The sequence below is a fragment of the Heterocephalus glaber genome, unplaced genomic scaffold (genome assembly GCF_053883595.1).
Source record: "Heterocephalus glaber isolate CG9 unplaced genomic scaffold, H.glaber_assembly_v1.0 deba00000006, whole genome shotgun sequence".
In the NCBI taxonomy this organism is placed as follows: domain Eukaryota; kingdom Metazoa; phylum Chordata; class Mammalia; order Rodentia; family Bathyergidae; genus Heterocephalus; species Heterocephalus glaber.
In genome coordinates, this window is record NW_028258136.1 from 155,320 (window position 1) to 179,111 (window position 23,792).

Below are 23,792 nucleotides of genomic sequence, written 5' to 3' on the forward strand. Positions count from 1 at the left end.
TTTTCCCCTGAAGAAAGTCCTGTTTCTGATGGGCGCTGATGATCCCTCCAGCTTACCAATCACGGTGGTCTGGTGTGACTTTATTGCAGAGATTCCCTTCACTTTTCCAGTGGGCTTGTTTTCATCAAGGAGCCTGAGACAGGCACTCTCTCTGTTATTCACTTCTGGAGCTCAGGACAATGGCTTTTGTCCCCCTGTGCCTCTGCAGTGTGTAACCAAGTAGCTGCACAGCCAAAAGGCCAGAGACCAGGTAGGGGGAGGATTGTTGGAGGCACCCACATGGCCCAGCCATCAGCTGGTTGTCCTGCCTGGGGGGGGGGGGTTCCTCCTCACCCTGTCCTGGTGGCTGGTGGAAAGCTGGTGAAGCAAGCCAGAGCAATGAGGTCCTGGTCAGCCTGCAACCGCTTGGCCCCACTCAGCCCTGACTGCTCCATTCAGCCCAGCTGTCAGCTGGTGGGCCTACCCAGGGGGGGTCCTCCTCACCCTGTTCTGGTGACTGGTGGAAAGCCTGTCCCAGTGGCTGGTGGAAAGCTGGTGGAGCAAGCCAGAGCAATCAGGTCCTGGTCAGCCTGCAACTGCTCGGCCCCACTCAGCCCTGCTGGCTCCCTCTGCCATTACTTCTGTGAACAGGTTTTTGATGTCATCTTCACTCTCTCCTGTTTCTTCATTGACTCCAATCAGTCTGATGTTATTCTTCTTTGCATCGTCTAACAGCTGCTGGATTGATTTCTAGTGGTCCCTTACTATTTTTGAGAAATTTTTCTTTTCCTGGTCACTAATTGCAATCCTATCTTTTATATCTGAAATTCTATCCTCACATTGGCTCATTCTGCTGTGTCAACTTTCAATGAAGTTCTTAATCTCCTGGAAATCTGTTGGCATCTGTTTTATGGATTCCATTTGTTTCCTATGTTGAGATTTCACCATATTACACAGCTCTTCTTTTTTTATCTGTGTCCACTCTAGATTTATTAATCATGTTTTGTACTATGGGCACAATCTCTGCTGTTATCTGAGAAATTATTTCTGATTTCATTTTTTGCAGGTCCCCTTTTGTTGCCAGTTCAAGGAGTCCAGGTGGTTGAGTATCAGATTATTCTGTCTCATTGCCGTTTGGGGTTCCCTTAGGTGATCTGGAAGTCTGGTTTGGGGATTTATTTATGTGTCTTCTCATTTCAACAGATGCAGCCTGCTGTTCTTTGTTGAGGCACGTTTTTGCTCATCTAGTGGTCTTGAATTCTCAGCAAGCCACTGAGCAGCCTTATTCTGCTGCTCACCAGTACACCAATTCCTGGGTTCAGAGGTGTAGCCTTCTAGGTCCCTGAACAGACCTGTTGTCTGGGTGGGCTTCTGGCTGTGGCCAGAACACACTTGGGATGATATCCAGGTGTGCCTCTCACTGGGGCCTCTATGCAGCTATTGTCTGGGAGGTCCTTTGGTTGGGGACTGTGCACCCCAGTTTCCGTTATCTGCACAGGCTTTGGCTAGGGTCTCCTCGCACTTGTCAATGGTATCAGGGTGAGCCTCTGGGTATTGCTTGTGTGCCTGTACAGCTCTTCTCCAGGTGGGTTCCTGGCTGTGGCTGATGGTACAGCGAGCCTCTAGCTGATGCCTATGTACCTGTGCAACCCCTCTCTGGCCAAGCATTTGGCTTGGGTGGGTGTGCCTGAGACTCTGGGATTGGGGTAGAGCCCTGACTGGGATCTTCCCACAGCTGTACTGGTCAGGACCACACAGCTGCTCCCTGGGATCTGCACACACTCACCAATGGAATAGTAGTCCTCCTGTGAAAGCCTGCATGCCCATGCAGCTTCTCTCTGGGCAGGCTCCTGGCCTGGGGGCATTGCACAGTGGTTTCTTTTTAGTGATAAAAGCAACAATTATTGTAAGAACTATATCTCTATTTCCAAATGTTTGATACCATCTTACATAGTAATAAATGCAAATATTGTAAGTCACAATTGGTCTCGTTGGAATCCTGGGATACAAACATACTGTTTCTCCCATCATTCTCTGTTAATGCTGTCATTGGCAATGAAAGGTGGAATTATATCCATTCTGTTTAATAAGTGCAGATGATATAAGTTCTCAGACATAGGTGTCAGTCAGATGGAGGAGTTTTGCATATCTCAACCTATTCAAGAACACAGAATAAGAAAAGGGAATAGTGGTGAGAAAGAAAAAAGCAGAAAAGGATCAGATTAAGGGGACTTGATTATGCTCCAAGATTCACACTGCTTGAATTGAAGACATTTGATCTCAACCCATTAATATGTACATTTTTATGTTGTTCATGTATCAGTCAAAAAATACATTAATTTTTTTAAGAGTAGGAAAAATTTATTGGGAGAAAGAAAGCTCCTGCCTAAAAGAAACAGAAAGGGGACCAGAAAGTGAGCTGCCCCCAAAATACATTAATTTTAAAAAGAAAACACCCACTTGCGACCAAGGGTTTTTAAGAACCCCCAGGCATGCCTCCCAGCCACCTATGGAGCCACACAAGTGCCTAGAACAACAGTGCCAGGACCCCCCCGCCTCTGGCCTCTTGGCTGTGCAGCTACCTGGTTCCACACTACAGAGGCACAGGGGGACATAAAGGCCATTGTCCTGAACTGCAGAAGTGAGCAAGAGAGAGAGGGGCTCTCTCAGACTCCCTGATGATAACTTAAACCCACTGGAAAAGTGAAGAGAATTCCTGCAGTAAAGGCACACCAGACCACTATAATTGGTAAGTTAGAAGGATCATCACCTCCCATCAGAACCTGGACTATCTCCAGGGGAAAGGAAGCTGGAATCTGCAAGAGAACCTTGCACAGTTCAACCCTGCAGGAGAACAAGGAGCTCAACTTGGGACTTGCAGCCAGAAATCTGCCTGAATCTCACGGGTCTGTGAATGGCTTACTGAGACTCATTAACTTATAACTGCACACTTCTGCCCATGTTGTCTATTGTGACAGAAGAGACTTACCCTTAAGAAGTCCCTTCATTTTTATCTTTTATTTGTTATTTTCAAAATTACCACTATTTTTTTGCTCTTATTTTTAATTTTTTTCCTTATCTACTCTTTTTAAAAATTTTTTTCTCTTTTTTCTTTTCTCTCTCTCTCTCTCTCTCTCTCTCTCTCTCTCTCTCTCTCTCTCTCTCTCTCTCTCTCTCTCTCTCTCTCTCTCTCTCTCTCTCTCTCTCTCTCTCTCTCTCTCTCTCTCTCTCTCTCTCTCTCTCTCTCTCTCTCTCTCTCTCTCTCTCTCTCTCTCTCTCTCTCTCTCTCTCTCTCTCTCTCTCCCTTGCTCCCTTGCTGTCCCACGTTGTTCTTCATCTCCCTTTGTGTTCCTATTCTGGTGCTAATTCATATTTCTTCTTTATTCTTCCTTTCTTCTTTTTCCTTCTCTCACTTGTGTCTGCTGACCTCACTGCTAACCTTCCTCTATCCTTCTACCTACCTATCCCTCCCTCCCCAACTCCTTCTAACTCCCCATTCCAAAGGGTAAAGTTGCCATATTGAAGAGTTTATTCACTATAAACATATGAAGGGTTGGTCCTTGATTCTGATTTAATTCATACAGTTAAAGGTGATAGATTAATAACTACCACAAATTGGCATTTACTAAGAGGTACTCAATGCTATTGTGTTGCTAATTGTATCACTTGGACTAAGATATTGTGATTAATCTAATCAGTTAACCTTCCTTGTACAAAGAAAATGAGACAGCCTCCTTGACATTAGAGACTCAAAACCTAAAGGCTATATCTGGAAGACACCTCTGAGAAACAATCATTCCATAAGGCCTCTAAATACATCAACAAAGATACTTACAATAAGCAACTTCAAAGTATTAACGCAGGAACTAAACCAAGGACAGTACCAAAAAGAAAAGGGAGAAGACATTTAAGTAAGGTGACTTCCAGCCCATAAAAGGCAAATTCTGGGGGAAATGAGGTGGAAAAGTCCAATAATCAACCACCTGAACACACTGAACTGATAGCACAGGAAGTAACAAAAGAGATGAATGAGGCTCTAGAAAAATTCAAAACAGAAGTAGTCTCCCAGATAACTACAGAGATGGTGAGCAGAGTGAAAGACATGATTAAAGGCCCTAGAACAAAAACAAATTTTTAAAAAGATGACCTCAGAAATATGCTGGAAGCCAGGAATGCCCAGATTAAGTAAGAAATGGAAACCACGATCACCCAACATAAGAAAGAAATGGAATCCATGAAATAGATTCAAACAGATATTCAGGAAATTAAAAACTCCATTGAAAGCATACAGAACAGATTAAAGGAATCTGAAGACGGAACATCAGATATAGAAGATAGGATTGCAGTGAAGGACCATGAAAACAGAAATTTCTTAAAGATAGCAGGGGACCATGAAAATCAATCCAGCAGCTGAGAGATGATGCAAAGAAGAGAAACAAAAGGCTGACAGGAGTCCATTAAAAAACAGGAGAAAGTACAATTGACATAAAAAAAAAAACTGTTCACAGAAGTAATAATAGGAAACTTCCCAGATGGAGGTGGGGTATTGGACATACAGATAAGTGAGGCATGTAGAACTCCAAGTAGCCATGATCAAAAAAACTACAACTATGCATATAATAGTCAAGATCCCAGAACCCAACAGAAGAACAAAATTCTACAGGCAGTTAGAGAAAAGAAACAAATCATCTACAAAGGAAAGTCCATCAGAATCATGGCACATTTCTCAACACAAACCCTCAAATCAAGGAGAGCCTGGAGTGAAGTATTTCAAGCCCTAAGAGAAAATAACTTCCAACCTAGACTGTTGTATCCTGCAAAATTATCTTTCAAAATCGATAGGGAAATTAGATACTTCCACAACAAAGAACATCTGGGAAATTTCAAAAACACCAAACCAGCACTCCAAACAATTTTAAGCAATATCCTAGAAAAAAACAACTCGAGGCCCAACAGAGGGAAGCCACCAGGCAAGATAAGACACTAAAAGGAAAGGGGGTAAATAAGAAATAAAAGCCAACAACAGTAAAATATCATGACAAGGATGAGTCAATATCTATCAATTATAACTCTCAGTGTTAATGACCTCAATTCACCAAGCAAAAGAAATAGACTCGCAGAATGGATTAAGAAGTAAAATCCAGCAATATGTTGTATATAAGAAACACACCTAACTCAAAAGGAAATTCATAGACTGAAAGCAAAAGGATGGAAAACAGTTCTCCACATGACAGGAACCCAGAAAAAAGCAGGCATAGCAATCTTATTTGCAGACAAAGTAGATTTCAAACCAAAATTAATTAAGAGAGACAAAGATCATCACTACATCCTTGTGAAGGAAACAATCCAAGAGGAAGAGATGACAATCCTAAATATATATGCACCAAATATGAATGCCCCCAACTATACAAAACAAATACTGATGGTCATGAAAAACCAAATAAGCACAAATACAATTGTAGTGGGAGACCTCAACACCCCTCTGTCAAAAACAGACAGATCATCTAGAAAAAAAATTAACAATGAAATTCCAGAACTGAACCAAGCTATTAAACAAATGGACTTAATAGATGTTTACAAAGTATTCCATTCCACAAAATTAGAATACTCATTCTTTTCAGCTGCACACAGGTCATTCTCCAGAATAGATCATATGATAGCTCATAGGACATGTCTAAGTAAATGTAAAAGAATGGAAGTTATCCCCTGTATATTATCAGACCATAATGCAATAAAATTGGAGGTCAATAACATAAGAAACCTCAAAACTCCCACAAACACATGGAAATTGAATAACACCCTCCTGAACAACCAATGGGTCACAAAGGAAATTAAGAAATTGGACAGTTTCTACAACTAAGTGATAATGCCAGTACAACATACAGGAACCTATGGGACATAATGAAAGCAGTTCTATGTGGGAAATTCATAGCATTGAATGCCCATATTAGGACAACAGAGAGAATTCAGTTAAATACCCTAATACAGAACCTCAAACTCCTAGAAAAAGAAGAGCATAAAAAACCCAAAGCTTGTACAAGAATGGAAATTATAAAGATTCTAGCAGAAATCAATGCAATGGAGACTAAGAGACTGATACAAAAAATTAATGAATCAAAGAGTTGGTTTTTTGAAAGAATAAATAAAATCAATAAATCTTTCACCAACCTTATCAAAAAAAAGGAAAGAAAAGACTCAAATCCATGCAATTAAGAATGAAAAATGTAAAGTCAAGACAGACCCAGCAGAAGTCCAGAGGATCATTAATACCTACTTCAAGAACCTGTACTCTAATAAAATGGAAAACACAGAAGAAATGGACAGATTCCTAGATACATATGAATTGCCAAAGTTAAATAAAGAAGATACAGAAATTCCAAACACCCCAATAACAAAGAGTGAAATTGAAAATGTAATAAAAAAAATTTACCAACAACGAAAAGCCCAGGTCCTGATGGCTTTATTGCTGAATTCTATAAGACATTTAAAGAAGAACTATTGCCATTACACTTTAAACTCATCAAGGAAAATGAAAGTTAAGCAAGGCTTCCAAATTCATTCCAGGAAGCAAGCATTACTTTGATCCCAAAACCAGGGAAAGACCCAACCCAAAAAGAAAACTACAGGCCAATCTCCCTAATGAACATAGATGCAAAAATCCTCAACAAGATACTGGCAAACAGAATACAGAGGGTCATCAAGAAGATCATACACCCTGACCAAGTCGGATTTATCCCAGGCATGCAAGGATGGTTCAACATTCATAAATCAATAAATGTAATACACTATATTAACAGAATGAAAGACAAAAACCATATGATCATCTCAATAGATGCAAAAAAGGCATTTCACAAAATTCAACACCATTTATGATAAAAACGCTACAGAAAATTGGAATAGAAGGTCTTTATCTCAACCTGATTAAGGGTATTTATGAAAAACCAACAGCCAACATCATACTAAATGGTCAAAAACTGAAAATTTTCATGCTAAAATCAGGAACAAGACAAAGATGCCCACTATCACCACTCCTGTTCAATATTGTTCTTGTAACATTAGCCACAGCAATTAGAAAAGAGAAAGAAATAAAAGGAATAAAGATAGGAAAGGAAGAAGTTAAACTGTCATTATTTGCTGATGATATGATACTTTACATAGAAGACCCAAAATTCTCTGCCAAAAGACTTCTAGACTTAATTGACAGATTCAGTAGAGTACCTGAATATAAGGTCAACCCTCAAAAAACAATAGCCTTTTTACATACAAACAATAGACTCACTGAGAGAGAAATTAGTGAAACAATTCCTTTTACAATAGCATCCAAAAAAATGAAATATCTAGGAATCAACCTAACAAAGGAAGCAAGAAATCTCTACACTGAAAACTACAGCACTCTGAAAAAGGAAATCAAGGAGGATATAAGAAAATGGAAAGACATCCCTTGTTTCTGGGTAGGAAGAACCAATATAGTGAAAATGGCCATACTTCCAAAACTACTATATAGATTTAATGCAATGCCAATTGAAATTCCAACAATATACTTCACAGAACTAGAGAAAACAATACAAAAATTAATTTGGAAGCAGAAGAGACCTAGAATAGCAAAAGCAATTCTAGGCAACAGAGACATGGCTGGGGGTATCACAATCCCCAACTTGAAGCTATACTACAAAGCTCCTGTGATAAAAACAGCATGGTACTGGCAAAGAAACAGATCCGAGGATCAGGGGAATAGATTAGAAGATGGAAAAACAACTCCAGACATACTCAGCCACCTCATCTTTGATAAAGGAGCCAACCACCCTCACTGGAGGAAAGAGAGCCTCTTTAATAAATGGTGTTGGAAAAACTGGATTTCAACCTGCCATAGATTAAAACTAGACCCATACCTATCACCATACATTAAACTAAGATCAAAGTGGATTAAAGATCTACATATTAAGACAGAAACACTAAATTTGCTGCAAGTTAGGTAGAACTCTTTAATACATTGGCATAGGAAAAGACCTTATGAACAAAACTTCAGTAGTGCAGGAGCTAGCACAAATGATCAACAACTGGAATCTTATCTTATTAAAAAGCTTCTGCACAGCAAGAGAAACCACCTACAGAGCTAAGAGACAACCTACAATATGGAAAAAAATTTTAGCAGCTGTACCTCAGACAAAGGTCTACTATCTAGAATATATAAGAAATTGAAAAAAATCAGACCCCCCACATTCAAAGACCCAATTCAAAAATGGACGTCTGAAATGAACAGACATATCTCAAAGAAGTAGAAATTGCAAATAAACATATAAAAAAATGTTCCACATCACTGGTCATTCAAGAGATGCAAATGAAAACAACACTGAGTTTCCACCGCACCCCAGGAAGAATGGCTGCTATCAAGAAATCAACAAATAACAAATGCTGGTGGGGGTGTGGAGAGAAAGGAACCCTTCTCCATTGTTGGTGGGAGTGCAGACTGGTGCAACCACTGTGGAAATCAGTATGGAGATACCTCAAAGAACTAGGTCTAGAGGACCCATTTGAACCCACTATTCCCCTGCTGGGTATCTTCCCAAAAGAATTAAAAGAACCATACCACAGTGATTCATGTGCACCCATGTTTATTGCAGCACAGTTTGTAATAGCTAAAACTTGGAAAGAGCCCAAGTGCTCATCAACTGGAAACTGGATAAAGAAGATATGGTTTTTTTATAAAATGGAGTACTATCGGCCATAAAGAAAGAGAAACTAGAATCATTTATAGCTAAATGGATGCATATTGAGGCCATCCTCTTAAGTGAAATAAATAGGACACACATGTGAAAATACCAAATAGTTTCTCTAGTGTGAGAAACTGAAAGTGTAAATAAGCTTTAAAATGAATAATTCATAATCTGAAATAGGAAAAGGTCCAAAGTTGTGGGGGTGTGGGGGGGGGGGGGAGAAGGGAAAGGAAAAATTATGAGAAAAGAAAAAAATGGAAACAAAGTCTATGTAAATAGGGAAAGGTGGAGGGGTGAAGTGTGCACAGGTAATGGGGAGAAAATAATAACCAAGATACATCATGTACAGGTACAAACACCCAATGATAAATGTAAACATATTGTATACCTAAAATGTACCAATAAAAGAAGAAAAAATAAAAGAAAACATTTCATCAAATCTTGATTCCTTTAACACTAACAGTGTTGATAATAATGAGAATGTTTGTCATATTTAGCTCTTCTGTGTTTAGGTAAGAGAATTGAAATTTTAACTTTTTGTAAAGTACAAAATTCAGCATAATTTTCCTATGCAGGAATATTGAAAGTGTATGAAATTATAAAAGAAAACATTGAGGCATATGTTGCTTCATAAACATTCCATTAGTTATTTAGAAAAACTGTGAGAAGTGTCAAAGATACAGAAACAAAAGTCAGACAAGATAAGGTATAAGAGAAAGGGCAAGACAACTCTGCTAACCCACATAAAATACTACCTGTAGAATTCACATAGGCTTGAACACATCTCTTCATGAAAGCGTCCAATAAAAATTTCATGTCCTTAGTTTCTTTATGTTATTACCACTTCCAATTACAATATATTATTCTTCTGAATTTTTTTTTTTTTGGTACCAAAGATCAAACTTGCGACCTTATGCTTGCGAGGCAGGTGCCAGAACCACTGAGCTAAATCCCCAGCCCATTCCTCTGAATTTTAAATAACAACTTTCCTCAGGGAAATTTTGACATCCTTGTTCCTCAAATTGTAGATCAGAAGATTGAGCGTAAGTCCCATACTAGTGCAGAAAACATGAGAAAATTTTCCCTGGTTCCCAAATTCAGGAGAAGAATATTTAAAATACATGAATGTTGATTATCAACAGAGAGAGAGAGAGAGAGAATGAGAGAATGAGAGAAATAACAATGATGTACACAGGTACTGAAGGCTTTGGATCTTCCTTATGTAGATTCAATGTGCAGAATACTGTGATGATGAAAATGTAAGAAATTAATATGATTACATTGGAGGTTGTGATACAATGAGAACTATCACATCATTGACATAAGTGCTGGTGCAAGAGAGTTGGAGAAGGAGGAGGATATCACACAAGTAATGGTTGATGGCATAGACAGCAAGAGATAGCCTAAAACAGACCTGCTGAGACATGCTGACCTTATACAGCAGTGCGTTACAGATGGCCACATAGAGGTCAACATGTAGCACTCAGAGATGACAAAGAAGAGAAAGAAAAACAGCGGAGTCATGCAGCCTGCAAAGGAGATGACATTCTTCATGGAAAGAAAGGTCATCAGCATTTGGGGAGTGAAAACAGAAGAGTAACAGAGATCAGTGGAGGAGAGGTTGAAGAGGAAATAGTACATGGGGGTGTGGAGGTGAGGACTGAGAACAATCAGAATGACCAAACCTAAGTTGCCCACCAGGGTGATAATGTAGATCATCAAAAACAGGTAAAAGAAGGGCAGCTGGAGAGCCAGGGATTTGGCTCAGTGATTTCACCTGCTGCACAAGCTCAAGGACCCAAGTTTGATCCCAGGTACCAAAAAAAGAAAAAAGAAAAAAAAAGAAAGGGTAGCTGGACATCTAGACAATCTGTTAGCCCAGCAAGAAGGAACTCAGTCACCAAGGACTCATTTCCAGACAGCGTTGTCATTGTTGAAAATTGAACAGAAGAGAAGAAAATTTCATTAATAAAAAAAATCCAACTTTCTATTCCAAACTCTCATTCTCTGTGAAGAGGTAAGAGTTTTTGTAAGTTTTCTTTTTTCATAGCTACTGAACATAGTGTCACATCTTCCCTCAACATTGCCATCACTCTTTCTTTTGTCCTCTTGAGCTGAAAAAAATCTTTTCTCCTGATAGAAAATAAGAAGGTAGAATGCCTGAGAATGCAGTGGGATATGGCTGTCAGATTTCCCTCCACTTAATCTAGCCTTTCTCTTCCTAGTTTTTACTCATGTGTTGGTTATTGCACTAGACAGCCAGTTCCCTATAATGCCAGCAAGAAAGAATTCCTTTAGGTAAATGTTATGGCTTGTGTTTAGGTGCCCCCCCCCGAACTCTTATGCTTTTTCAGAGGTGGCTGAATCTAGAATGTGTGCCTGATTCATGGTGGGGTTAGTCCCAAGGGCACTAGGATTAAAGTCATGAGTGCTACCCACCCAAGATAGTCTGAATAAGATAAAAGGTGCAGAAAGACTCCATTGTTGCTTTTGCCATCTTCCGCAGCCATGAACTGTTGCCTCTCTGCCACCCCACTTTGGAGCCAGCTGATTATGGACTGAAACCTCTACAAACTATAAGCCAGATAAACCTTTCCTTCTGTTAACTGTGGATGTCAAGTATTTTGTCTCAGCAATGAGAGAGAAGTAACTAAGACAATAAGATATAAGACCAATATTTTGCTTCCTGGGAGAAAGTCCCTTATAGTTTGCAGTGACATACCACAAGAACCCATAAAGTCAACCATGATAAAGGGCATAAAAGAGCTTGGCAAGGAAAGAAGGGAAAAGAAAAAATATGAGAAAAGGAAAAAATGGAAGCAAAGTCTTTGTAAATAGGGAGGGGTGGAGAGATTGAAGGGAGGACAGGGGAATGGGGAAAACATAAGAACCAAGATACATTATGTAAAGGTACAAGTTCCCAATGATGAATGTCACTGTATTGTATACCTAAAGTGTACCAATAAACTTAATGATTAAAAAAAAGATCTTGGAGTCACGTGGAAAACACTGAATCAGCCCACTATAGACAGGCAGGTCTGCAGACTTGGTCCCGAGGTCGCCAGTCACACAGAAAACACCAAATCAGCCCACACCCTGGCAACAATCGACTCCCCACACCCAGCTCCTTTGACCTCTTCTCTGTACAGTCATCTGGTTCCACCCTACAAAGACCGAGAGAACACAGGACCACCAGACCACTGTACTGGAGTTAATCAAGTTCTCAGCATTTAAAGAATTCCTGCCCAGAGGTAGGGGCTTCTGAGCTGCCTTCCCACTGCTCCTGGTACAGAGGAAGGGTCTGCCCAGCCACCATCTCTCCTGCTGCTCCCAGTCCAGAGGTAGGGGCTTCTAAGCTGCCATCCCACTGCTCCTGGTCCAGAGAAGGGGCTTTCGGGCTGCCAAACATCCTGCCACTCCCAGTGCAGAGGAAGGGGCTTTCGGGTCATCATGTCTACCACTGTTCCTGGCCCCTGGCCCCCTCTCGCAGCTCAGAGGAGGTGAGCCACACGAACATCAACAACACCCACCCCCATCCCCCCAGTCAAAATGAGAAAACATGTAAATAAGTCTCAAAACCAGACTTCCAGATCACCTACACCAACTCAAAAGAGAAATGAGATGGAACACTCTGATACTCAACCACCTGGACCCACTGAACTGGCAACAAAAGGGGATCTGGAAAAAATGAAATCAGAAATAATTTCTCAATAACAGGAGAAATTGTGCTCCTAGTGCAAGACATGATTAATAAATCAAGAGAGGAACTCAGGGATATGATGGAATCCCAACATAGGCAACAAATGGAATCCATAAAACAGATGCAAATAGATTTCCAGGACATGAAAAACTCCATTGAAAGTCTACACAGCAGAATGAGCCAATGTGAGGACAGAATTTCAGATATGGAAGATAAGATTGCAATTAATGACCAGGAAAAGAAAAACTGTTTCAAAATTATAAGGGAACATGAGAAATCAATCCAGCAGCTGCTAGACGATGCAAAGAAGAATGACATAAGACTGACTGGAGTCAATGAAAAAACAGGAGAGAGTGCAGATGACATAAAAAAAACTCTTTGTAGAAATAATAGCAGAAAACTTCACAAGCAGGGGGAAAGAACTTGACATACAGATAAGTGAGGCATATAGGACTCCAAACAGCCTTGATCAAAAAAAATCTACACATAGGCATATAATTGTGAAGATTCCAGAAACTCAACAGAAGAACAAAGTTCTACAAGCAGTTAGAGAAAAGAAACAAATCACATACAAAGGAAAGCCCATCAGGATCACAGCAGACTTCTCAGCACAAACAAACCATCAAGGCAAGAAGAGCTTGGAGTGACATATTCCAAGCCCTAAAAGAAAACAGCCTCCAACCCAGATTGATGTACCCTGCAAAACTATCTTTCAAAATAGATGGAGAAATAAGATACTTTCATGACAAAGAGCACCTTAGGAACTTCATGAATACCAAACCAGCACTCCAAAGAAGTTTACACAATATCCTAGCAGCAGACATTGAGGATCACAACCCCAGGAAGCAAAGCAGAGTGAACCCATCTGGCATGACAAGATATTAAATGTAAAGGGGGAGAACCCAACAAAAAGAAAAAGTCATGGTAATGATAAGTCAATACGTTTCAGTTATAACCATCAATATTAATGGTCTCAATTCACTAATCAAAAGAAGCAGACTGGCAGAATGGGTCAAGAAGTAAAATCCAACAATATGCTGCATACAAGAAACACACTTCATTCAAAAGGAAACTCATAGACTGAAAGTTAAAGGGTGGAAAACAATACTCCATGAGACGGGAACCCAAAAAAAAAGCAGGAGTAGCTATCCTCTTGGCAGATCAAGTAGATTTCAAACCAACACTGATTAAGAGAGACGAAGAAGGACACTACATCCTTGTAAAGGGAACAATCCAAGAAGAAGAGATGACAGTCATAAATATCTATGCACCAAACACTAGTGCACCCAACTATATAAAACAAATACTAACAGACAAGAAAAGTCATACATGCACTAATACAATTGTAGTGGGGGACCTCAACACCCCACTGTCACAAATAGATAGATCAACTACACAAAAAATAAGTAATGAAATACTAGAACTCAATCAAACTCTTGAACAAATGAACTTAACAGATGTTTACACAGTCTTCCACTCCACAAAATCAGAATGCACATTCTTCTCAGCTGCACATGGGTCATTCTCCAAAATAGACCACATACTCACACATAGAACATGTTTAAGTAAGTGCAAAGGAATTGAAGTTATCCCCTCTATATTATCAGACCATAGTGCAGTGAAATTGGAGATCAATAGCAAAAGAAACTCGAAAAATTTCATAAGCACGTGGAAATTGAACAACACACTTCTGAATAACCAATGGGTCACAGAGGAAATTAAAGAAGAAATCAGACAGTTCCTTCAATTAAATGACAATGACAATACAACATATCAGAATCTATGGGACACAATGAAAGCAGTCTTAAGAGGGAAATTCATAGCAGTGAATACACACATTAGGAAAACAGGATGAGCCCAATTATTTATTCTGATTTATTCTGATGCTGAACCTCAAGCTTCTAGAAAAAGAAAAGCAGGACAAACCCAAAGCTCATACAAGGGAGGAAATTATAAAGATCAGAGGAGAAATCAATGCAATGGAGACTAAGAGAATGATACAAAAAATCAATGAAGCCAAGAGTTGGTTCTTTGAAAGAATCAACAAAATTGACAAACCTTTAGCCAACCTTATCAGAAAAAGGAAAGAAAAGGCCCAAATCCATGCAATTAGGAATGAAAAGGGTGAAATTACAACAAACCAAGCAGAAATCCAGAGGATCATCAATACCTACTTCCAGAACCTATATGCCAATAAGATGGACAACACAGAAGAAATGGACAGATTCCTAGATACATATGAATTACCAAAGTTGAATGAAGAAGACCTAAAAATTCTAAACAACCCAATATCAACCAATGAAATTGAAAACGTAATTAAAAACTTAACAACTAAGCAAAACCCGGGCCATTATGGCTTCATTGCTGAATCCTACAAGATATTTAAAGAGGAACTACTGCTACTACTGTTTAAACTCTTCAATGAAATTGAAAGGGAAGCAATACTCCCAAATTCATTCCTGGAAGCAAGCATCAACTTCATCTCCAAAGCAGAGAAAGACCCAACTGAAAAGGAGAACTATAGGCCAATCTCACAAATGAACATAGATGCAAAAATTCTTAATAAGATACTGGCAAATAGAATGCAGAAGATTATCAAGAAGATAATACACCCTGATCAAGTGGAACTCATCCCAGGGATGCAGGGATGGTTCAACATACGCAAACCAGTCAATGTTACACTATATCAATAGAGCCAAGGACAAAAACCATATGATTATCTCCATAGATGCAGAAAAAGTATTTGACAAAATCCAACATGCATTTATGATAAAACCCCTACAAAAATTGGAGAAGATGATCTTTATCTCAAACTGATAAAAGTCATCTATGAAAAACCAACAGCCAATATCATACTAAATGGTCAAAAACTGAAATCCTTCACACTCAAATCAGGAACAAGACAAGGATGTCCACTATCACCACTCTTGTTCCATATAGTTTTGGAAACATTAGCCACATCAATTAGACAAGAGAAAGATATCAAAGGAATAAAGATAGGAAATGAAGAAGTCAAATTGTCATTATTTGCAGATGACATGATACTCTATATAGAAGACCCCAAGAACTCCACCAAAAGTCTTCTAGATTTCATAACCAAATTCAGTCAAGTAGCTGGTTACAAGGTCAACACACAAAAATCAACAGCTTTCCTCTACATGAATGACAGACTCACTGAGAGAGAAATAGGGCAAATAATTCCTTTCACAATAGCATCCAAAAAACTGAAATACCTAGGAATCAACCTAACAAAAGAAATCAAAGACCTCTTCTCTGAAAACTATAGCATTCTGAAAAGAGAGGTTGAAGATGATATCAGAAAATGGACAGACATCCCCTGCTCCTTGGTAGGAAGGATTAATATAGTGAAAATGGCCATACTTCCAAAACTGCTCTATAGATTCAATGCAATTCCAATTGAGATCCCAGCAGCATACTTCACAGACCTTGAGAAAACAATCCAAAAATTCATTTGGAACAAGAAGAGACCCAGAATAGCAAAAGCAATTCTAGGTAACAGAGACATGGCAGAGGGTATTGCAGTCCCCAAATGCAACTATACTACAAAGCTATGGTGATAAAAACACCATGGTATTGGCAATGAAACAGACCTGAGGACCAGTGGAACAGATTAGAAGATGCAGAAACAACACCAGACACACTCAGACATCTTATCTTCAATAAAGGAGCCAAACACCCTCACTGGAGGAAAGATAGCCTCTTTAATAAATGGTGCTGGAAAATTGGGTTTCAACTTGCCAAAGATTAAAACTAGACCTATATCTCTCATCATGCACTAAACTAAAATCGAAATGGATTAAAGATCTAAATATTAAAATTGAAACTGTGAACCAGTTGGAACAGAGGTTAGGTAGAACTCTTGAAGACATTGGTGTAGGAAAAGATTTTATGAACAAAACCTCAGTTGTCTGTGAACTAGCACAAACAATCAACAAGTGAGATCTCTTCTTATTAAAAAGCTTCTTCACATCAAGAGAAACCACCAGCAGTGTGAAGAGACAACTCACAATGTGGGAAAAAATCTTCACCTGCTCTTCCTCAGACAAAGGTCTACTATCTCAAATCTATAAAGAACTTAAAAAGATCAGACCTCCCAAATTTAAAGACCCAATCCAAAAATGGGCATCTGAAATGAACAGACATTTCTCAGACAAAGAAGTAGAAATAGCAAATAAATACATGAAAAAATGTTCAACATCACTGGTCATTTGAGAGATGCAAATGGAAACAATGCTGAGATTCCACTTCACTCCAGAAAGAATGGCTGCTATCATGAAATCAACCAATAACAAATGCTGGTGGGGCTGTGGGGAAAGAGGAACCCTGCTCCACTGCTGGTAGGAGTGTAGACTGGTGCAAGCACTGTGGAAATCAGTATGGAGATACCTCAAAGAACTAGGACTGGAAGTCCCATTTGACCCTGCTATTCCACTGCTGGGGATCTTCCCCAAAGAATTAAAAGAATCATACCACAGTGATATATGTGCACCCATGTTCATAGCAGCACAGTTCGTGATAGCCAAACCTTGGAAACAATCAAATTGCCCATCAACTGGAGACTACATAAAGAAAATGTGTTTTTTTTATAAAATGGAGTACTACACAGCCATTAAAAATGAGAAATTAGAGACATTTATAGCTAAATGCCTGCACATTAAGGTGATACTCTTAAGTGAAATAAATAGGACACACATGTATAAATACCAAATAGTTTCTCTGGTGTGAGAAACTGAAAGTGTAAATAAGGACTAAAATGTATAATAGGTAATGTGAAATAGGAAGAAAAGGGGCAAAGGGGAAGGAAGTGGGATGGGTAGGATAAAAGAAAGAAGGGTATGGAATTAATATGAGAAAATGGAAAAATAGGAACAAAATCTTTGTAAATAGGGAGGACTGGAGGGGTTGAAGGGAGGGCTGGGCAAGGGTGAAAAATTAGAACCAAGAGAGATTATATAAAGGTGCAAATTTCCAATGATGAATGTCATTATATTGTATACCTAAAATGTACCAATGATTAGAATGAATAATCGATAATGCAAAATAGGAATAAAAGGTCCAAAGGGGTAGGGTTAGTGGGAGGGGCAGGGGAAAGGAAGGAAGGGAAAGGAAAAATGATGAGAAGTGGAAAAAATGGAAATAAAGTCTTTGAAAATAGGGAAGGGTGGAGGGGGTGAAGGGAGGGCTAGGAATGGGGAAAAAATAAGAACCAAGATGCATCATGTAAAGGTACAATTCCCAATGAGAAATGTAATTGTGTTGTATACCTAAAATGTACCAATAAAAGAATTTAAGAAAAAAAAAAAGATCTTGGCAGTAGTTCAAGATTTATAATTAAGCACATATTCCAGTGTCTCTACACTTTCTGTTCTATTCCATCCCAATTGGACAGAGGATGAAGAAAGGATTGTGAATGTGTTTTCAATGGTTTTTATATAAAGGCATGAAAGAAAAGTATAATTCTGTTGGTTGCTGGTTATGTTAGTGGTAAATTTTGAAAAGAATGTATCAAATTGTATACAATTCTTTTATATATAATACCATACATCAATATTTTTGTTAACAAAGAAATCTCTCTCCTTAAGCTGCTGTGTTCTTTACTTTTTTTTTTTTTTTGGTACTGGGGATTGATCTCGGGTCCTTGTGCTTGCACAGCAGGCAACGAAAGCACTAAGCTAAATCCTTGGCCCAAGCTGCTGTGTTCTTGATGTGTCTCCTGAAGCTACATGGCTGACTTGCTACCAGACTGATGATGAAGCTAATTAAATGAGAATTGGATGAGACAAAATCAGGCAGTAAAATCAGAGCTCTGTGCTGCTTCTTGTTTTTTTCAAAATGATAGTTCTCACTTTTTAGCCACATTCAAAGTGAGAGATACAAGTAGAGACAGAATTAACACATCTTCCTTCCACTCAGGTAACTCAGTGCTGACTGCAATGCATGTCTCACCACCAGGGGTCCTGTGGAGGAAGTGTCTTCTGAGGTATCAGAGCTGACCAGCTACAATCACAGAATCTCTGCCTTTGCTGGGCAAAAACGTGACCGCACAGATCTCACAATCTGAATGTTCCTAGAGTCATTCTGAAGTTTGATCAAATTTCTAGCTAAGTATTTGTCAAAAGAATGTGAAGGGAAGTCACAGACAACATCAGAGCCATCATGTCATAGGGCCCATGGCATTTACTAAGCACTTACCATCCCTTTGGACTTGATTAGGAATCTGGGAGTAGGGTTCCCTGGGACGTCTCCCATGGTGATAAAGAAGGAAGGGGGAAAAAAAGGTATCTGTATTTATACCCTAATTCATGACAGCAGATGTAATCTTCCCACAAGGGACTATACAGGCCCCAGGCATAGCTAGATTCTGTATCATTTATACACTTGTAGATGTAATTAATGTCACTTAAATGTTTGCAAATCCTAGTTATAGAGCGTATCATAGTTTTTGTAAAAAATTATGTATGACCTAGTAAAGTACATTTGTTATGCTCATTTTTAATATTTTGAGTCCTTTTATATAATCAGTATTGAACTATGCATATTTTATAGGCATAAAAAAGTAGACTTTAATTTTAAATACTTTAACAAAAAAGATTTGTAAAGTAAGATTGATCTTTTATTTCATGAAATTTAATTATCTTAGGTTCTTTTGACTCAATATGTCTACACCTTAACAAATTAAAATCAAATCTATAAGAAAAATCACTTTATATGGGCAGTCATTTGAAAAAACATGACCTTAGAATTTCCCTGTATATACAAAGCATGTACTTCTGCTTGTGGGACAGCATCTACTTTTTTTAATTTGTTTGTTTTACAGTGCTTGTATATGTACAGGAAGTTGCAAACGTGATACACAGATTCCCTTGAACTCCTCACCCAACCTCCTCCCATAGTGACAGCTCCACAACTAAAAGACAGTAAAAAAAAAAAAAAACTAAGAAACTGATATTGGTGCAGTAATGTTAGCTAGACCACAAATCTTATTCGGCTTTCAGTAGCTTAACATGCACAAGTGCGTATGTGGATCCATGCGTGGTCTATGCAATGCAATCCCATGTACTTATTCAAGCAAACTACAATCAGGATACAGAATTATTCCTCTACCATAAGTGAATGTCCTTACTCTATTTCTATATATTTATATCTATGCCCTTCCATTTTCATTTTTGTCCCCTGGCAACCAATAATCTGCTCTCTATTTCCATTCTTTGGTCATTTCATGGACAATACATGGACATATAAAATATGTAACTTCTGAGATTGATTTGTTTTTCACTCAGCCTAAGAACCTTCAGGAACCTGAAGGTGGATCCATCCAAGTTGTTGGTGCATCAACAATTTGTTCCCTTTATTGCTGAGTAGTATACCATTTATGATGAAATGGATTATTCAGCCTCTATAATAACGGGTTCTAAATCCTTGTTTTGACACAAAACAAAATCTAGTTTGTTTATGGAAAATGATTGAGGAGCAGGGACAAAGGATCACAGTAAAGACTGATTTTCTTTAAGTCAAGAAGGCCTTTCTTCTCCAAGAATAAAGACTAGAACACCCAGATTTGCATATGTCTTATAATCTCTGCCAAAGACAAGATGAACATAAAATATGTGCCACCCTTATTTTTTGGTTGATGCATAAGTTATGCAAAGTTAGACCAGACAGGATTATTAGCTGCTGTGAGGCACAGAGTGGTGGCTCAATTATAAGCAGGTGACTATGCCCACGTCATGTACTACAGTGTGTCACTCTCAGTGACAGACAATCAGAAGGGATTGATGATTCCATTAGCCTGTGGTTGGGGTTACACTTAGAGCAAACCTATTCAAGTTGGAGTCTAAGGAAATACACAGCTGAGATTGAAGAGACCTCAAGTTAGCCACTCATTCCTGGCAGAGAAGGAGGCCACATATGTGTATATAGAGGATTTTTTAAAACACAGGATAAATTAAGACTTGTGACATATTTCAACATGATCTGAGCTTCAAGCACACTCCTATAATGCTATATATGCCTCAGCAGCAGTCAGAAGGCTTACTGACTTGAGGAGTTCAATTTTTGTCCATCAATGGCTGATCACTAGTTATGCTGGGAAGGGGAAGTCCCTCAAATTTCAGGCTTAAGAAAAGGAAAATAATTTTGCCAACTCAAAATAGAATGCAGTCTGGAACAAACCAGATTGACTACTTCATTCCTCTTTCATGTCTCTCTTAAGACTAAAAAATTCTGAAAAAAGATAATGCATAAATAGGCAGATAATGAAAGTTGTAAATAACATAGACTAGCTAGGAATACTGGGACTTGAGAACAATGTAGTTGTGAGTTCTGATGGTTTTCATGGGATTCCTGGAAAGCAAACCAAAAAACAAAGAAAAGCCTTTTTTTCCCCCTCCTGACCCCAGGAATGGGAAAACATATATCCTGGCAGAATAGAAAATGTCTAACATTTATTAAAATAATATCTAGGAAAAGCTGCCTTTCAACCATGCCATCAGGAATGAAGTAGTGAGTTTAACTTTTACCTCCTGTTTGATGATAGCAATAGCTGTCTGAATCCTTGGCATGGGTGATCCCAGGGCACCAGGTGGAGGATGAATTTCAGCCCATGTCTGGTGGGAGTAGATGGAAATCTGATGCCGTGATTGTAACCAAGTAATCATCCAAACTTCCTCTCCTATGCAGAGGCAACAAAACTGAACAAAGTGATGTTAGTTGGAACTCCACTTGCCTGCCAGTGTAGTGTCAATGAAGCCAAGTGGGAAGCTGAGTTCCATCTCATCCAACAGCAATTCACTGGAACAAAGTGGTGTGAAGTGTAATATACTGCCTTCCATGCCACACTATGATAGGTCAACAAGGCCAAGAAGGAAGCTAACTCCTACCTCCACTTGGTGCAATGACATTCTGACAGTTTTCCAACATTGCTTAGGAGATGTGAGCAGGGCTGAAGCGGAAGATGGACATCTATGAATCAGAAGTTAGGTGACATAAGTCAGAACTCCAAATTCAAGAACATAATGATTAGGGAGTGGCAGGAATCTGAATATGTACATCCACCTAGATCTACACAGTATGCTCAACAGGCTGAATGCTCACTGAATAAGAAAATTAAATAAAATGTATAATCTCCCTAATAAACAAATATCCATGATAAAAGTGAAAATCATCCTTGCTTCCAGAAACATATTTGACTGCAATCTGAAAAATTAATGAACTGTAGATGCCACACTGAGATAACTCAAAAGTTAAAATTATCTGAAAATTGTTAAGTAATAATCATAAAAATGCTTCAACAAATCATTGAAAATGCTCTTGCAACAAATGAGAAACTTGTTTTAAAAAACTCACCAAAGAACTTTAGATATATTTTTGGAAGGGATCTTTTACTTCTGGAAAGAGTCAAAATATGTACTTTCTCTTATTTCTACCTCTACTAACAGCCAAAAAAAATCTAGAATTAGAATAAAATAAACATGAAAAGGTTCTGAAAGATAGAAAGGAGAGATCCAACTGACTAGAGAACTGAGGACCCACAGAAAATACCATGGGGAGTTTCCTGGCTTTTCTTTTGGCCTCATGGACCCAAAACCTCGACTGAAGAGGCTAGCAACACAGAAATGCCAACATATGTACACAATCTTTTCTTAAAGTTCAAGCAAACATGTACTCTTTCTAACTAAAGAACAATAAAAGTACCAGCAGTATTCTCCCTCAGAGTTTTCTAAATTATGTTTGATAGTTGGAGCTAGATGGAAATGTATAGATAATAAACATTCTACTCCATCCAAACACCACAGTAAAAACAGTCCCACCCCAAACCACAATGGCAAGGGCTGAGTAGGAAGCTTACATCTCCACCTTCACTGTAATAAATCATCTCAAACACACTCCCCGCATGCACACACAGGCACAAGGATGATAGAGGAGATCTACTGGAGAATCAGGTGACTGAAATAGTCACCTATCAGTAATAAGATCACCACCAATATAAGCAGAAAACTTGTATGGAGACAGTTCCAATTTCTTACCAACAAAAATGAGCCATTTCTCTGCTGGGTGTCAACAATGCTGAGAGGGGAACCCAAGCTTCTACTTCTATTTACCATAATGACATGATGGCCTCTCCCTTCTTATACAAGATCATGTCATAAAAGGCCAGCTAAGTGAAAGATTTTAATAAGATCTAGAATCTCTTAATATAATATGAAAATATCCAAGTTTTAATCAAAAACCACTCATCATACCAAGAACTTCACTTATTAAAACAAACAACAGATGCCAACACAAAGATGTCCAAGATGCTAGAATTATCTGAGGATTTTAAAACAGCCAGAATAAAAAAGCCTCACAAACAATTATGGACACCTTTGAAACAACTGAAAAATAATTAAAAGTCTTAGCTAATTAATAGAAAATCTCAGCTTAAAAAAATAGAAGACATGAAGGAGAAAAATAGAAATTTTATTTATTTTTATTTTATTTCATTTCATTTTTATTAGTACAAGAGCTAAAATAAAAAGGCACAGTGGACTGGATCAACATCAAAATGAATTAAAAGACTCATACCACAGTGATGTATGTGCACCCATGTTCACAGCAGCATAATTTGTAATAGCTAAAACTTGGAAGCAGCCCAATTGCCCATTAACTGGAGACTGGATAAAGAAAATGTGGCTTTTTTATAAAATGGAGTACTACTCAGCCATAAAAATGAGAAATTAGAGGCATTTATAGCCAAATGGGTGCTCATTGAGGAGATACTCTTAAGTGAAATAAATAGCACACACATGTGTAAATAGTGAATAATTTTTCTAGTGTGAGAAACTGAAAGTGTAAATAAGGACTAAAAGGTATAATAGATAATGTGAAGTAGGAAGAAAAGGGGCAAAGGGGAAGGGCAAGTGGGAGGGGTAGGAGAAAGGAAAGAAGGGAATGGGATTAATATGAGAAAATGAAAAAAGGAAACAGTCTTTGTAAATAGTTTGTAAATAGGGAGGAATGGAGGGGTTGAAGAGAGGGCAGGGAAAGGGGGAAAAATAAGAAACAAGAGAGATTATGTATAGGTGCAAATTTCCAATGATGAATGTCATTATACTATATATGGAAAATGTACCAATGAAATAAAATTTTTTAAAAATCTAAAAAAAAATGGAGCTTACACAGGTGAGAATCGTGAAGTAGAAGGTAGAACAGTAGAGATTATTTATTCTGAATAGTGCAAGAAAAAAGACTGAGGAAAAACAGTGTCAAAGACCAGTGGTGTGGAAACAACAGGTCTAATATTCATATCACTTGAGTCCTAGAAATAGAAGGTAAAGGGAGAAATGCTGAAAAATATGCTTCTCAAGTGCTGAAAGAAAAAAACACATTAATCCAGGATT

At 38.4% G+C, this 23,792-nt stretch overlaps 1 pseudogene; it reads right to left on the reverse strand.

Annotated features, from left to right (window-relative positions):
• Positions 1–2,101: 2,101 nt before the first annotated feature.
• Positions 2,102–18,663, reverse strand: LOC110347413 (olfactory receptor 8B3-like; annotated as a pseudogene).
• Between the last annotated feature and the right edge of the window lie 5,129 nt (positions 18,664–23,792).